At 34.5% G+C, this 14,626-nt stretch overlaps 1 long non-coding RNA gene across 4 annotated transcripts; it reads left to right on the forward strand.

Moving 5' to 3' along the window:
• Positions 1-921: 921 nt before the first annotated feature.
• Positions 922-13,038, forward strand: LOC120320241. Of its 4 annotated transcripts, XR_005559933.1 has the most exons (5): positions 928-1,059; positions 4,180-4,217; positions 7,423-7,480; positions 7,557-7,716; positions 12,884-13,038. It is a non-coding gene; the product is annotated as an uncharacterized LOC120320241 (long non-coding RNA). The 4 variants fall into 4 exon arrangements; XR_005559931.1 differs by lacking the exon at positions 4,180-4,217 and having other exon boundaries at positions 7,410-7,480; XR_005559930.1 differs by lacking the exons at positions 4,180-4,217; positions 7,423-7,480 and having other exon boundaries at positions 922-1,059.
• Positions 13,039-14,626: the final 1,588 nt, after the last annotated feature.

Consider the following 14,626-nt stretch of genomic DNA (forward strand, 5'->3'; position numbering starts at 1 on the left):
AAAACAAAAGTAAAAAAATCTACTACAGGTTATTGCTGCCAATATCTTAATGTTTGAAGTAAAAAAAGGCAGTATTTAATCATTATTTAATTACTGAGAAGACTTATACTAGTGTGAAATTAGCACACAGAAAAACAAGGAAAGCTGGATGTATCATAATGTATCCCAACTTCTTTAGTCTAATTTACTATGAGTGAAAATATCCTCACATTATTTAAAAACTCTAACCACAAAGGAGTCCTAATCATTCTAGTTCTAAGCAATGGCAAACATAAGTCTCCTAGGTAGGGGAGGGGGTAGGAAGAGAAGACTGTCTTGCATTTATGTTTTTTATATTCATTTTATTTCACACCTGCTTAGGAAACATGGAATATGCTGATACTTCTCCATCTTCCAGTTCTCTTGTATTGATTCTTATTATCCTCCTCCAAATAATCCCAAACAGGGACATCTTGTATAGTGATAGCTCCATCTCTTTACATTATTTGTCTCTTTTCAGAAACCCATGCATTTGTGTTAAAACAATGGAAATGAGCTGCTTGAATGATCTTGAAAGATTTTTCAGATCTAAAGAAATCAATTACTCATTTTTAAAAAGTTCCCGTTCTTAACTTCCTTCTGTGAGCAGAGAATTATATATAATGTACCCTATGTATACCTCTCTCACACATGAGAGAGAGAGAGAGAGAGAGAGAGAGAGAGAGAGAGAGAGAGAGAGAGAAGAGCTGAATGCAGAAGTAATATTAGAGATCAAGCAAATTCAGAAACACGTGGCTGCCAATTGTTTTTATAACTCTGTTTCTAAGAGAATGGAAAATGTTGACCTTAAGGGCATACAATATTTGATCAAAACATTTCAGGAAGCCAAGTTTCTGGTTCTGATTATTGCCAGACATGCTCTTTTGGGGGGGGGGAGGAGGAGGAAATTCTGCCCATTTCTTATTAATCCCTGGAATGAAAGTGTTGAATATAAGAAGAGGAAACTCATGTACAAATGAGCAAATTTCAGAACAAATGAAAACTTGAAGTTAATGTTTAGAAGTAAAGAAAAGTTGACAGGTAATGAAATGCCTTTTCCTGTATTACTTTTCAATCTCTAATTAAATGTCATTATTATGTTAAAAATATAGAAAGCAATATACATTTTGAACATGACAAAATGTTTTGATGAGATCAGCAAACTTCATGAAAATAATATGAACTTTTGGATTGTTCCCAAATTAAGATATTTGCAATACAAAAATAGATTTCCTACATTATATTTCTGGGTCTAGTTTCCAAATTCTTGTGCATATTTCATGAAGATCCACAGTTCATACTATTGTTTTGAAAAGGATTTCAAGAGTACAGACTTGTTCATTTACATTTATTCACATTTGTCATTTGTGTATGATGAAGCATATTATACTGTATGTCTCTGGTATGAACTGTATTCATGGCTGAATTAAAGATTAAGGCTACTTCTCCAGTTGTTCAAATACAGGTACTTCAGAATGGAGGAAGGCATGGTACATTCTAAATTGCAGCCTCAGGGGAAACCAATTAGTGTTTCTCTTGGCTATATAATTTGTCTTCAGAAAGCAGAATAGGACTTGCAGTTGGCATTGTTAAATTTAGTGAAACAAGTTTGACAGAAGTCAGGTTCCAATACTTATTTATTTGAAATAATTTTATCCATTTTTTAAAATGGCACTTTAAACATAAATAACAATTGAATAATTAAGCAATAAAGGAACTGTTGCCTTTCACCCAGCAATAGGACAAGAGTGATGTGATTTAATTTCTTCTTAAATAAAGCAATCTGCATGGTACAAAAGGTTGCTAACTTTGGGTCAGAATAACTGATAAGAACATTCTCAGGGACCACTACTACTAGCTCTGCCTCTGTGTTTTTCCTCTCCAGGTAAGGCTTGTAGATCCTTGCACAGGTAGGTAAAAGGAGAGGCAACAGCAAAGAGTGCAGACATTCAAACAGGCCGCTCCCATTGTAGACTATTATTTTTGAATGCTTGCAATATTTGAAAAGGTTTGTTATCTCCATAAGCTACCCACCTAATCTCAGAAGATATGACCTTACTTACAGCAATGGGTCAGCCAATAGTTTTTGATGAAAAAAGTGGTTACAGTTAATTTACTAGGGGAGGGAAATGCTTAAAATCATTTTTTTTTCATTTTGTATAAGTAAGTTTTGCTCAGAATTATTGCTCAATGGATGAACAAGAATAGTTTTGAAGAAATTACAATTGCTAGATTTAATGACTCTGGAAATGTGGGTGCTTGTCTGAATATCATGCATGATATTGTGATTTCCAAATTAGCCTTCCCAATCTAGGAGAGTCTAATATTGAAAATCCAAACTCCTGAATCACACTAAGCTGAAGAACACTTTTTTTAAAAAAAAATGTGATAGCTAAACTCTATACTTTTCTATATAATCAAAACTATCCCATCTTCATTGCTAAAGTCCTAAAAAACTAACAGAACTTTCATCTCACAATGCTGTTCATCCTTTTAGGGAGGAGGAGGAAGAGGAGGAGGAGGAGGAGGAGGAGGAGGAGGAGGAGGAGGAGGAGGAGGAGGAGGAGGAGGAGGAGGAGGAGGAGGAGGAGAAGAAATTTATATCTGTATTGTGGAAGATAGTCCCATACAATTGTTTTCCTCTCTAATCATCTTGTGGGCTGACAAAAGAAGTCCACTACATACAAGGGTTTCATCAGAATGAGTATCTCCACAAAACAAATGCTTACTTTGTCATTTGTCTTCATTTGCTCTAGTCAGTGAACATCTATGGCACTGGAGGATAGTTAATCTGAAGAACCTGGCTAGAAAGCAGAAACAGAACTCCTAAAGTTTCATTGTGTTTTCAGTTCTGCTCGGTTTATGGCTCCTAGCCAAATGGTCTTTAGTCAAAAATAGATGTACAGGAAGCACATGAACAAAAGAATGGTATAGGTAAAGGTGATATTGGACACTGAGTCTAAATCTGAAAGCATTGACTCTTAATCCAGAAAGCTCTATACCAGTGTTTTCAAACTTGCAACTTTAAAATCTGTCTGGAAGTTGAGTCATGGCAAGTTGAGTCATTGGACTTCTTTTCTTGTTGGTTTGAAACATTTCACTACTTGGATAAGCAGAAAAACATTTCTAACCAACAAGAAAAGAAGTCCAGTTGCCATGACTCAACTTCCAAACAACTCTACCTGGATGACTGAGAATCATCAACACAAATTTCTTTAAGAGGCGCACATTTCAACTTCCAGAGTTCTCCAGTCAGCCTGCTGGTTTGGGAATTCTAGGAGATGAAATATACACATCTTAGTTACCAAGTTTAAGAATAACTGGTCACTACTGAAGCAATCCATTGCTATATCAAGGCTAATCTGATTAACAGCTGCAGCTCTTCAGACATTTCAGCTGAAGATCAAATTGAATCCAAAAACACCTTCATAAAATGCTTGTATTCTACCACTAATATCTACTCTTTTCTTTAACTTTTTAAAACAATTTTTTTTCCTGCTTAAGCTACCAGAAAAGAACTATTATATGAATTGTTTAGTATTATCCGGACATAACTGCTTTAGCTGTTGTTATCTAAAAGTAAGTTTCTTTGCAGTTAAAAGAAATTAAATAGTAACAATACTTCATTTCTACGGCACATGTTCAAGATATAATTCTTCATAATTGGTTCATGCTACAGTTTTGACCAAATGAAGGTTGATGTAAAATTTTCCAAAAAACTTTGGCAAATATATTTGAAATGCGGCTTTGTGTGACAAAAGATAGTGTTTATCTTGCAAATTATGCTCATTTTAAAGCAGTTCCTGCAAAAATACGAAGTAGATAATGTTTCTTGTTATTTTCTATGCCAGAAATAATGAAATTTGCTGATGAGGTCTGCATGATGGCACATTGTAGGATATTTTTGTTGGGGGAAGGGTGTTTTCAAATGTGTTTCTGAGCACTGACACAAAGTCTTTTTTATAAAAATTTCTATAAATATTTTCCTTGAATCAGTTATTTTCATTGAACAGCCACAAAGGACAATTGCAGGGTGCTGCATTTTAACACAAGAGGAAGATCATCTTGTTTCAGTCCTTTGATTTTCCTCCAACATGACACATATAAAAAAACCAAAACTTTTACTGCATCCATCTTGACTATATTGACCATGTCTTGTAGATATTCCTGCTTTGCCTAGTCTTCTTTTATCCTGAATTGTATCCTTTTTATGTAAAGAATCATATGGCTAGAATTTGGTGTACTAGAGATAGAAAGATTCATCTGTTCTGGTGTTTATCAAAGTATGCAGACATAAACTTAATGCATAATTTTCCACATTAAATAAATCAGCAAGTCTATTGAAATATTCTGTTTTAAAGACCTTTTCAATAAGAATTGAGGGACTGTCCCATGTAGGCTCCTCTAATCATTCAGTTATGATTTTAATGAATGCTAGTTTATGTATTATGTAAAATAATTTGCCACTAGAAAAGCTAAATCTACAAGTTCTCAGGATAATGTGCTGCAAAACACACATGGTCAAGCCAACTAATAAATCTTAGCAAATAGCATCTGATTCCAAAGCAGTGAGCCAATTTCTTCGCCTTGTCTAGTCTACTTCATTATATTCAGTTGTTTATCAGTGTCTTTTCTGAGGTTTGTAATTTCCACTACAGAAAGCCAAAGCCTGATGAACCATATTTATATGATTTTTATTTTAATTGTACACCCTCCAGAAATAGATGGACATTCTCCAAATTAGAGAGAGAGAGAGAGAGAGAGAGACACAGACAGACAGACAGACAGACAGACAGACAGACAGACAGACATAATCCTCATTTCTTGCTTAAGACAGGCATTACATGGCAAAGAAAGGAAACTAGGGAAACTAGGCATGTAAAACAGGCCAACAGATCTTGTTCTGTTTATAATGTTCAAATGATTTTTTTCCCCCATGCTTCTTTGTTAAATTTAGTAGATTCACTCATTCAGCTTTCAAATAGCCACAACTCTTCCCAGTCCTTATTCCTCTGGTTTCAAATGGCAGATTAGGCACTGAGAAATGTCATGCTAGGTAATTTTACCAAAACCAGTGGTAAGCAATTCAATGTACACATAGAAAACAATTCAAGGACTCAGAAGCAAGTGAAAAGAAATACTAGCACTGTAGTTCTTTTGTAAGTTGAAGATTTAGTATTTGGGTGGTTAACCCAAATATTGTCCATTGAAATGGAATACAGGCAGAGGTTGACAAACTCAGAGAAGCTGTGATGTCCTCAGGGGGTATGACATGTCTGTAGTGCAAGAGTTATGTATATGTCTGGAAACACACAAAAAGAAACTACTTTACTTTCTCAGGTTTCAGGTAACACATCTTCTGAATATGGCTTCCAACTGGCTATATACTTACCTGTTTGGGGCTTACTTTTCTCCAGGACTGAGTTTCTGGTCCTGCTAATGACTTCTGAAGATGGTTAACTTGTGCACTGGGCACTGGCCATCTTTCTCAAAGCCTGCCTTTCTAACAGTTGAGATGGAAGCCCCAGCTAAATCCATCCTCCCAATTCTTTGTCTCTTAACTGATCCTAACTGCATCTTTGACTAAAGTTTTGTAGACTTTGTATCACTGTATTTATCAGTGTTCTGGGAACATGCTTACTTTTTGTTCAATACAAACTAATACAATAACATGAGCAAGGGTTCAGAGAAGTCCAGCAAACCAATGCTTTATTTACTCAGGAATTAAATTATACTGAGGTCAATGGGGTTCTGGGACCCTAGTGTTATTCTTCATTTCAGCCAAAGAACTATAGAAAGTCTAAGACGGCGGGCGTATATTTTCCAATCAATAAACTCAGCAGTGAAAAACACTGTAGTAATCTAGATGAGTAATAGCATTGCCTGTCATTTCAAATCTTTGCCTTTCGCCTCTAGGATTTATGACAGTGGGAAGGCAGACATTAACCAGTTTTGACTCTCTTCTGATGATGAATATCTGCCTGACTAGAGAAGCAACTGAGGAAAGAGTCCAGCTTCAACACCCCATGCTGAAAGGATTGGCTTCCACTTCAAATGTTCCACTATCACTACAACCTTAGCATTTCATCTCTTTTCTTTCCTAAGATTACTTGATTCCTTAGAAAATATATCCTTTTCTGTTTCTTTGAAGCCTTGCCCAAGAGGCCTTTGCCTTTTGGAGTCTGCAAACATAAGGAGAAGAAAAATAATCAGATTTTTCTTTACACAATAAGAAACAGGGGGGAGGGCTGGGTTCTGATGTTTCACGGTCTAAGTTGACTTTTTGCTGCATTCTCCCTGCTAGACTTGGTTTGTTTTACACACAGGTATAGTTTTAAAAGAAAAAAAAAACATTATTCTATGTATATAAAGATCCTGCATGAGACCTGATGTATTTTTCGGGAAGTACTACTCAGGAATTATAGAAAGAGTCAAATATTACATTGGCCGCTGCTCCCAGTGGAGTCCAGGTATCCAGTCTCTACTGCAGTCTGAGTCAAAATAGCCATTTGGATGCCCAACAGCCAGTGATAATAGGAAAAGGGCAGATCCCAAAACTTATTAAACACCGCCACTAAAGCATCTTAGATCATATAGATGACAAAAATTCTGTTTTGAGATAAGGAAAAAAAAAACCAGCTTAAACTGGAACAGCTAAAAATGATTGTAAACTGTCTCTGCTGTGCACTGGGAAAGAGACAAAACAATATCATGATGTCAAATCAGTAGAAGGGTATGTTGTGCATTGATTAGAAAGACATGATGGTGAACCCTATAAAACCATTGAAGCCCCACCCTCTGGCCCACACATTGTCAACCACTTCTCCTCTGTAGTCCTTTCCTTTGTACAGATTATTTGTGCAGATTATTTTGTACAAATTATGTGACTGAGAAAGACAAGGAGAGATTCTGTTTGTATATGTTAATTAAAGATGCTAATAGTACTGTTTATATTATTTATTTATGTACGTACAGTTACTTTGTTATCACTATTGTGCGTGATGAAAAGTGGAGTGCAGTTCAGAAAAGGAAAATTAAACTTTACCAAAACAACAATTGTTGGGTTCCAGCTTACACAGTGACAAAACACCATGGAAAAATAAAATCTTTTTTTTTTTTTTTAACAGAAGTTTGAACTGTAGAGTGGGGAATTCTAGAACTTTGATTTGCTGCTAGGATTTTGGGACCGTAGAAGGAAAACAGTTTTTTTAGTGCCACTTTATTGCTAAGAAAAACCTTAGCAGCAACACTAAAGATTGCTCGTGAACTCTTAATGGAATGGAATTAGGAACAATGGAACAATGGAATGCTGATGGAATTAGGTGTATCTCCAATTTACATAGAATGTCTGTGGTATTATTGAGTTGCATTGTTGACTTTTCCTTTATTAGTATTGCCTCATAGAATTACTTGGGCCTAGACCTCTGCTGTCAAGAGTCGGTTTCATTCCACCTTTGTTAAGGTAGGTAATATTTCTTTGTTCTTGGTATGGAAGGAATTAAGAGGCTTTGTCTTATGAAAGAAATCTTTATCTTTAGGTCTGGTTTAGGATTATGTTAATGGCAACTGGACCAAATCTCTGTCAGGTCTACAAGGACCATAACTGACCTTCATATTCAAAGGAAATAAAACAAACCATGCTGTCATCCATCTATGACCTCCAATGGTGAGATTCAGCTATGCATTCAACTGTCATAGGTAAGTAGAAAAAGGTAATGTTTACTTGGGAAGAGGTACTTTGCCTTCACTTATACCCATCAATTACTAAGATTACAAGTTAATATACACCTACAACAACAAAATAGATCTTGTTCAGAGGGCAACTTGTTTTCATATCATCTATCAATAGTACTACAAAAATTGTTTGATGTACATTGCTGCACACATCTTAGCTGACTGCTTAGAAAGCCTACTTACTCAGAAAGCCTATTTGCTTTGAACAACCCATTCCCATTGACCTTTAAAAAGTTTGAATGGGTTCAAAACTTACAAAATTTTTCTTTGTTATTGTTTTTGTTCCAATTTGAGATGAGAAGGTAAAATCAGATAAGCGCTGAAAAAGTCAGCCAACTATGTACTTTAATAAACCATTAGTTATTACTTCTTGTCAGAGTCATATCTTGTGCAAGAAAATCTAGTGGAATACTAGTAAAATGAAGATTAGAAAAGAGATATTCACAATTTATATCCTTTCTTTCTGCCTACAGGGTATATTGGAAATGCTCACCTGTGCACTTGTTTTGTAAAGGTGAACAATGATCTTGAGGTCAAATATGCTCACCATGGCTTACTGCTCTTCTTATGCCTCTCATCTCATCTTCTTAGTAACCCTTCTTATTTGAAAGTTTGTTAGATTAGAGGAGAGAGAGGAAGCTATTGTGCTTGTCTTTGGTATTTTTCCCCTTTCTCTAATTTCCCTGTCTCAGCCTCGCCCTTTTAAAGACCCCAGTTTGTTTCATAGTTCACTTGAAGAGCCCTGAAATGCCAAGAACTGCATGATATGCATAAATATTCTCCAGCCTAGTATCTTCCTTCTCACAATTATCCCTGAGTGCAGGACTCAAGGCAAACATTTTTGCAATTTGTCCTTGATAGAAATTCCTGTTTATTCAATGGTGGATATACAATAATTAAATAAAACTATAATGACTCAACAGTAGTAAGACAACAAACACACCATTCACATGCTTAAATACATGTCTTTAATATAACTCCACATTATATTTCAGGGGGAAAAATCACAAATTTATATACTTGTTATGTCATAACAGAAAAATAAGTACATTTTAATTTTGCATTAACTAAAGAAGTATCTTCTCTACTGATGAAAAAAGACCTGTGAGTCAGGAGTAGCATTGTCTGGTGCTTACTGTACTAAAACATAAGAAGACATCTTTGCAAAGAGTCTGTAAGAAATATTAGATCCCAGGCATGCTTAATCAATCAATAATAACAATAACCCAGCATACTACACAAGATCAGAGGGAAGAAAGCCAACAGGATGACCTCCCAAGCTATACTAGCAATTTGAGGTGTCCAAAACCCTTCTTACCCCACACACAAAAGAATGCCTGCCAGAAAAAAATAGTTTGCTGGGTGGACTGATATCTATTGTCTTTTGTATGCTTTGTTATATTATAAAAGGCAATAGCAACTCTCATCATTTTTATTTAATCGTTACCAAGGAAGCATCTGCCAAAACTGCTTAGATAAAAACAAGATAGGGAAAGGTTTGAAAAGGAATGACATAGGTCCTCTGACCCTGAAGGAATTTTTTCAGATCTGGTAAGAATATCAAGTTGTCTACTCATTCTTAGCCTGACAGTGGGGCTGGATATAGGGAGGGTTTTGTTTTTATTTCCATCCATGAGTTCATGTTACATAAGAAATGACTTGATAGAACTTGGCCAATGCAACATTCCCCCTAAATATTCTTCACTAGGTTATGCTGCAGTTGACAAATGTATTCATGGGGGAAGCCTCAGAGAGTGTCTGTGTGTGTGAGAGAAGAGGGGGAGAGGGAGAGAGAGAGAGAGAGAGAGACAGACAGACAGACAGAGATGGAAATATTGATGGGATTTATCCTATGGAACCATGATGGCAGCTGTATCTTCACTCTGGACCTTCCCCTTCAGAACATTTTGTAATATTTCAATATTTCTGGCTGTTGAAAAACAAAACACTGAAGCCTGAAAATAGCAACATTTTTTCTTCATTTAAAAACAACATAATGAATGCATTTCATGTTTTTAAAAAATTATTTGAAAGACTAAAAAAAATAAAGCATTCATTTCAGTAAAAATTTTAAGATATAGTTTTGGGAATCTAATCCTCTTCCAGATAGGTCAAATTCAATTCTTATGAGATATAATATTTTAATACATATGAAATGCCTATTCTGGAATTTTAAAAGTGCAGTGCCTAAATCAATATTTGCTATTCTCACCAACAAGTTAATTATTAGCCAATCTGGATTTGTTAACAAAGGTAAAAACGTTTCTGCATAAAAAAAGTTTATCGTACTCTAAAAGTTGATTGCCTAACATCCAACCTTCATATGACATTTAAAACTTAATTGCCATTGGTGTAACCAGAAGGTAGCAGCTTCCAACTTTTGGTCAGTTTTTTATTAGAATATATTTCTTTAATAGGTGTATATTACAGATTGAAAAGAGGTGTATGCCCACCTATATGATATAAAACAGCACTAACAAATGATAACATTCTCTCTCAACATCCCCTGCCCCTGCATTTTTTAAATTAAACTTTGTTTTTATCCAGAATAGATTATTTTGTGTTTAGTCATCCCCAAAAAATTGTTCTTGAGAAGGAAGTTACCAATGAATTAAATGACATATAGAATTTGACAAACACAAAGCATAAACAACCATGGCAAGTAACTAATCAACAGCAGATTAGTTATCAGCAAATTGCTAAATGATGCTAAATAAATTTAATTCTTTATTAGTGGGATTGCAATATTGTTTCATCCCCTAAGGATTTCTGAAAATCTGAAGATTAAAACCTTCATCTGTCACAAACTTAATTTAGGGGAAAAAAAGATTCTAGGTGTTTTATCTTCCCAAATAAATTTTCTTAAAAACTTAACAATTTGATAAAAAAAATATTTTGGGGGGGAAAATAGACAAAAGTATTAAAATTTACTCGAATCTATATAGTTATTTTCATTTTGATTACATTTATTTTACTCCACTAAATCAAAGATGTCTTATACCCTCTATGAAAATTTAATTTATTTAAAACTTTTATATAGCTGCCCATCTTCCAACTAACTCTGGGTGGCTCCGAATTATTTATTTATTTAAAACATTAAAAATCTTACATTAAAATCTATTGTAATTTGTTCTAGATATATTGATAGATATATTCATTTTGACAAATTTTGAAATATTTCTAGGAATATAAACCCTAAATATTTCATCAGTAGTGGGCACAAAAGCCACTGGGTACACCATTCCGGTAAAACCTCTGAACTTAAGGGAAGTAAGTTAACCAACTTAATCTTATATCCAGAATAGATGACTGAATTTTACTCATTAGGGCTTGTAGTGAGAAAGTACAATTACTAAACAAGTCAACATATGAGTGGTCTAAAGAAAAACCTTGTATTCAAAGGAGTCAATTTTTATCCCTCTTATATTAAAAGATGATCTAATTTGTATTGCTAACAGTTCTAAGACCAAATTTAAAATCAAAAGAGATAATGGGCATCCTTGCTGAGTATGAAGAAGAAAATCTATGTGGTTATTAGGAGTTGAAATCACACAATCAATTACTAAGTACCATGTTGCAGTTCAATTGGTTCAGAAATTATGTGGTTTGAAATAACTCTAGCAATAGGTGAAAAGTAATACATTGACATTCATCTAAGAAAGTATGTAGGGAATCCATATCTGAACTTGATCCATTTCAAAAAGATTAATATGAACTGTAGCGAAGGCCTTTTCAGAAGATAATGATATTAATGCTACAGAGTTTGAATTATTTTGTGTTATTGTTAACAAATCAACAAGTACATGCATAGTATTTGAAGCTTGCCCAAATTGTAAAAGGACAGATTGAGGTGGGCTTTGATTTTGATTAGTCTGACTGATTATGTGCCAGCAAGTCAGTTTCAACTCTCAGTGACCACACAGATAGATTTTCTTTTTAATGACAGCCGATCCATAAACTGGTCTTTCAGGTGTTCCAACAGCGCACTCACTACCATCGTAACTGAGTCCATCCACCTGCTGTTGGGTCATCCTCTCCTTCTCTTTCTCTCCACCTTTACTAGCATTACAGATTTTCTGGAGGGATAGATCTTTTCATAAAGTAAGATAATTTGATAATTTGAATTATTATTTTTTAATAATAATTGACAGATCTGATTGTAATATTTTAGCTAGAATAGCATTAAAGATTTAATGTCTACAAAAATTAATGAAAAAAATCTGTAACTGGCAGATTGAGTAGCATCTTTCCTCAGTTTTAAAATCAGTGGTATATAAGATTCATAAAATGAATGTGGTAGTTTCCCCCATTTTTAAATGCTACCTTATAAAGAACTAGTAAAATACTTTTTAATTAGAATATTTTTGAAAAAGATTAGGTGAGGACTTGTTAGCAGACAAAACGTTACCATAATTGGAAGGAAAACCTTAATTAAAAATAAATACATAAATAAAATAGGAAGAATGCACTAAATGAGCAATACCCCCCATATCTGTGTCCTTCCAATAAGGAATACTAGTATAATATAATAAACTAGTGGCAAAATGGACAGAAGTAGTGCACTGAAAGATACCAGGATGATAAGAGAGCCAGCCTCTCAGCAAGATGAAGATTAATCTAAGGTTCACTTGGTGTCTGGCAAGGAGAGAAAGAAAGAAAAAATGTTAATCCATAATGTATAGTCCATTTTCAGAATAGTTCTCTTTGTGTTCTGTACAGTATCTAATATAGCTTCAGGGTACATCTCATTAATTACTTCTAAAGTTATTGTTTGATTCCACTTTAGTGTAAGTATTCCAGTTGGGTGTTTACATCTGTAATAATCATTCTACAAACCTAAAAGCTTTTGTGTACCTGAATGTACTTTTGTTCTAAGATCACAATTTTATGTAATTTATGAAATACCAAACAGAATGTGTACATGTCCAGGGGAGAAGATATAAAAACCCATCTAAATGTGAAAACAGCATGCTGCTCCATTGATTTTTTTTATCAATTCCATATTAAAGAGTATTATGAAATAATAAATGAAAAAAGTGTATTGGTGTTAAAAATTTAAAGGTTTATTGCAAACAATACTTAGGATCACATTTTACTGATATATTTATTACACTTATTTTCCTTCCTAAAGGGCCTCTCTTTTTATATTTCAAGGACTCAATTCAACCTTCTGAACTGTCCAGGACTCCTTCCATTTCCTGCTAGTCATATATTTTGAATCATCACAAAGCCATTTTTAAAAAATCATGAACAAAAGCAAAATTAAAGCTGCATTAATACATAATGCTAAGTTGTGATGTTTTTCTCTACCATGGTTTGTTGAGTAGTAGCCTATTCTCTACATGATGCTAAACAATAATGTGGTTCGTATATCACACTAAACCAAAAACAAATAACATTTTATGTTAGAAGGATAACCATTAAAATGCCCAAAGGAATGAGGACAGTGGTAAGGATAATTAACCTAAAGAGAGGTTGGTTAGTTATTTGGTGGATTAAGTAGGTGCCTTCTGTAAGTGTCTTTTAGTATTGAATAAAATTGGGTGTTGACATCAGGTTAAACAAATGTGTCTTGTAGTGATAGCTCAAAATGCATGAATTGCAGAGAAGTTGGGGAAAGATACATTTACATTTAGTGATGATGGACTCAAATTGAGACTGATGGAACTTTGTTGGCTAAAAGCCAACAAAGCAAACATGAAAGGCAAAAGTACATAAGATGGGAACAGTTGAGGAAGATGGGCCCATATATTGGTGCAGAGTCCTGTCTTGTAAGCCAACTGCCCTTCTAGCAAATATACATTTATACCATGACTTAGATGAATCTGCAGCCCTGACATATATTTCTCAGATATGTTTGGGAATGTATCCCTATCAGAAATATGCCCTCCTACCTTCTCTGTGGTTGAGAAAGTGGTAGGAAACCAGGTACAAAAGATGCTAGAGGAAACAGAGTTTTTCCCCCGATCAGGATTAAAATTCAGTCATGTAACAGAAATAGAGCTGGCCACTCTGGTCAATGATATTCCCTCCTTTATATCCCCTTAGAACTCTTGGCAGCATTTATTATCATCATCACCTTCATCCTGCTAGAATACGTTTACCTTGAGGTTTGCTTAGCCCTAATTCTCCTTGTATTCTGTAACACTGTGTTTCTCAATTTGCCTTGGCTGGCTGAAGAATTCTGGGAGTTGAACTCTACACATCTTCAAGTTGTCATGGTTGAGAAATACTGCTGAAAAGCCACAAAGACCATTCTGGTTTTTGCTATTGATTTGGGATTACTGTGGGGTAACTGTCCTTAATTTTTTTGGGCATTGTGCTTTAATTGTCTGTTTTTAAATTGTTGGTTTTATGCATTTGTGGTCCATATTCCAGACAGCTGGAGAGGATTATAAAGAGTGTTAAATTAAATAAGTATTACTATATAATATCAAATCTATCCTGAAACTCACTTTTAATGTCTGAAAAACTTCCATGTTCATGCTATCTCCTAGTAGTATACTTTCCAAATTAGTATATTTTTTCTTAGGCAGTTTAAATGCACACATTTTCCTTGCTGTCATAGAAAGTTCATTTCTTATACTTTATCATATTTCACAAGAAATGCAGTGGAGCAAGGGAGCCAAAGAAATATAATCTTGTAGAATGCAAAATAAGCTGTGTACACCATAAGACTCCAACAAAACAAATCACTGAATCTTTAGCCTTCCCAAAGCTTCTTGTTTCAACTCTTGACAGCCTCCCCCCAAATATTAGAAGCCTTTGCTTTTATTAATTCAGCCTAAATATTTCTAGACTCAGTGCAAGAGACATTTGTGCTTCAAAATTGTGATCTTAAGCAACAATCATTGTTGATAATGGCTATATTAAT

Source organism: Crotalus tigris, unplaced genomic scaffold (assembly GCF_016545835.1).
Source record: "Crotalus tigris isolate CLP2741 ecotype Arizona unplaced genomic scaffold, ASM1654583v1 scf7180000017601.7605149639:7615979, whole genome shotgun sequence".
In the NCBI taxonomy this organism is placed as follows: domain Eukaryota; kingdom Metazoa; phylum Chordata; class Lepidosauria; order Squamata; family Viperidae; genus Crotalus; species Crotalus tigris.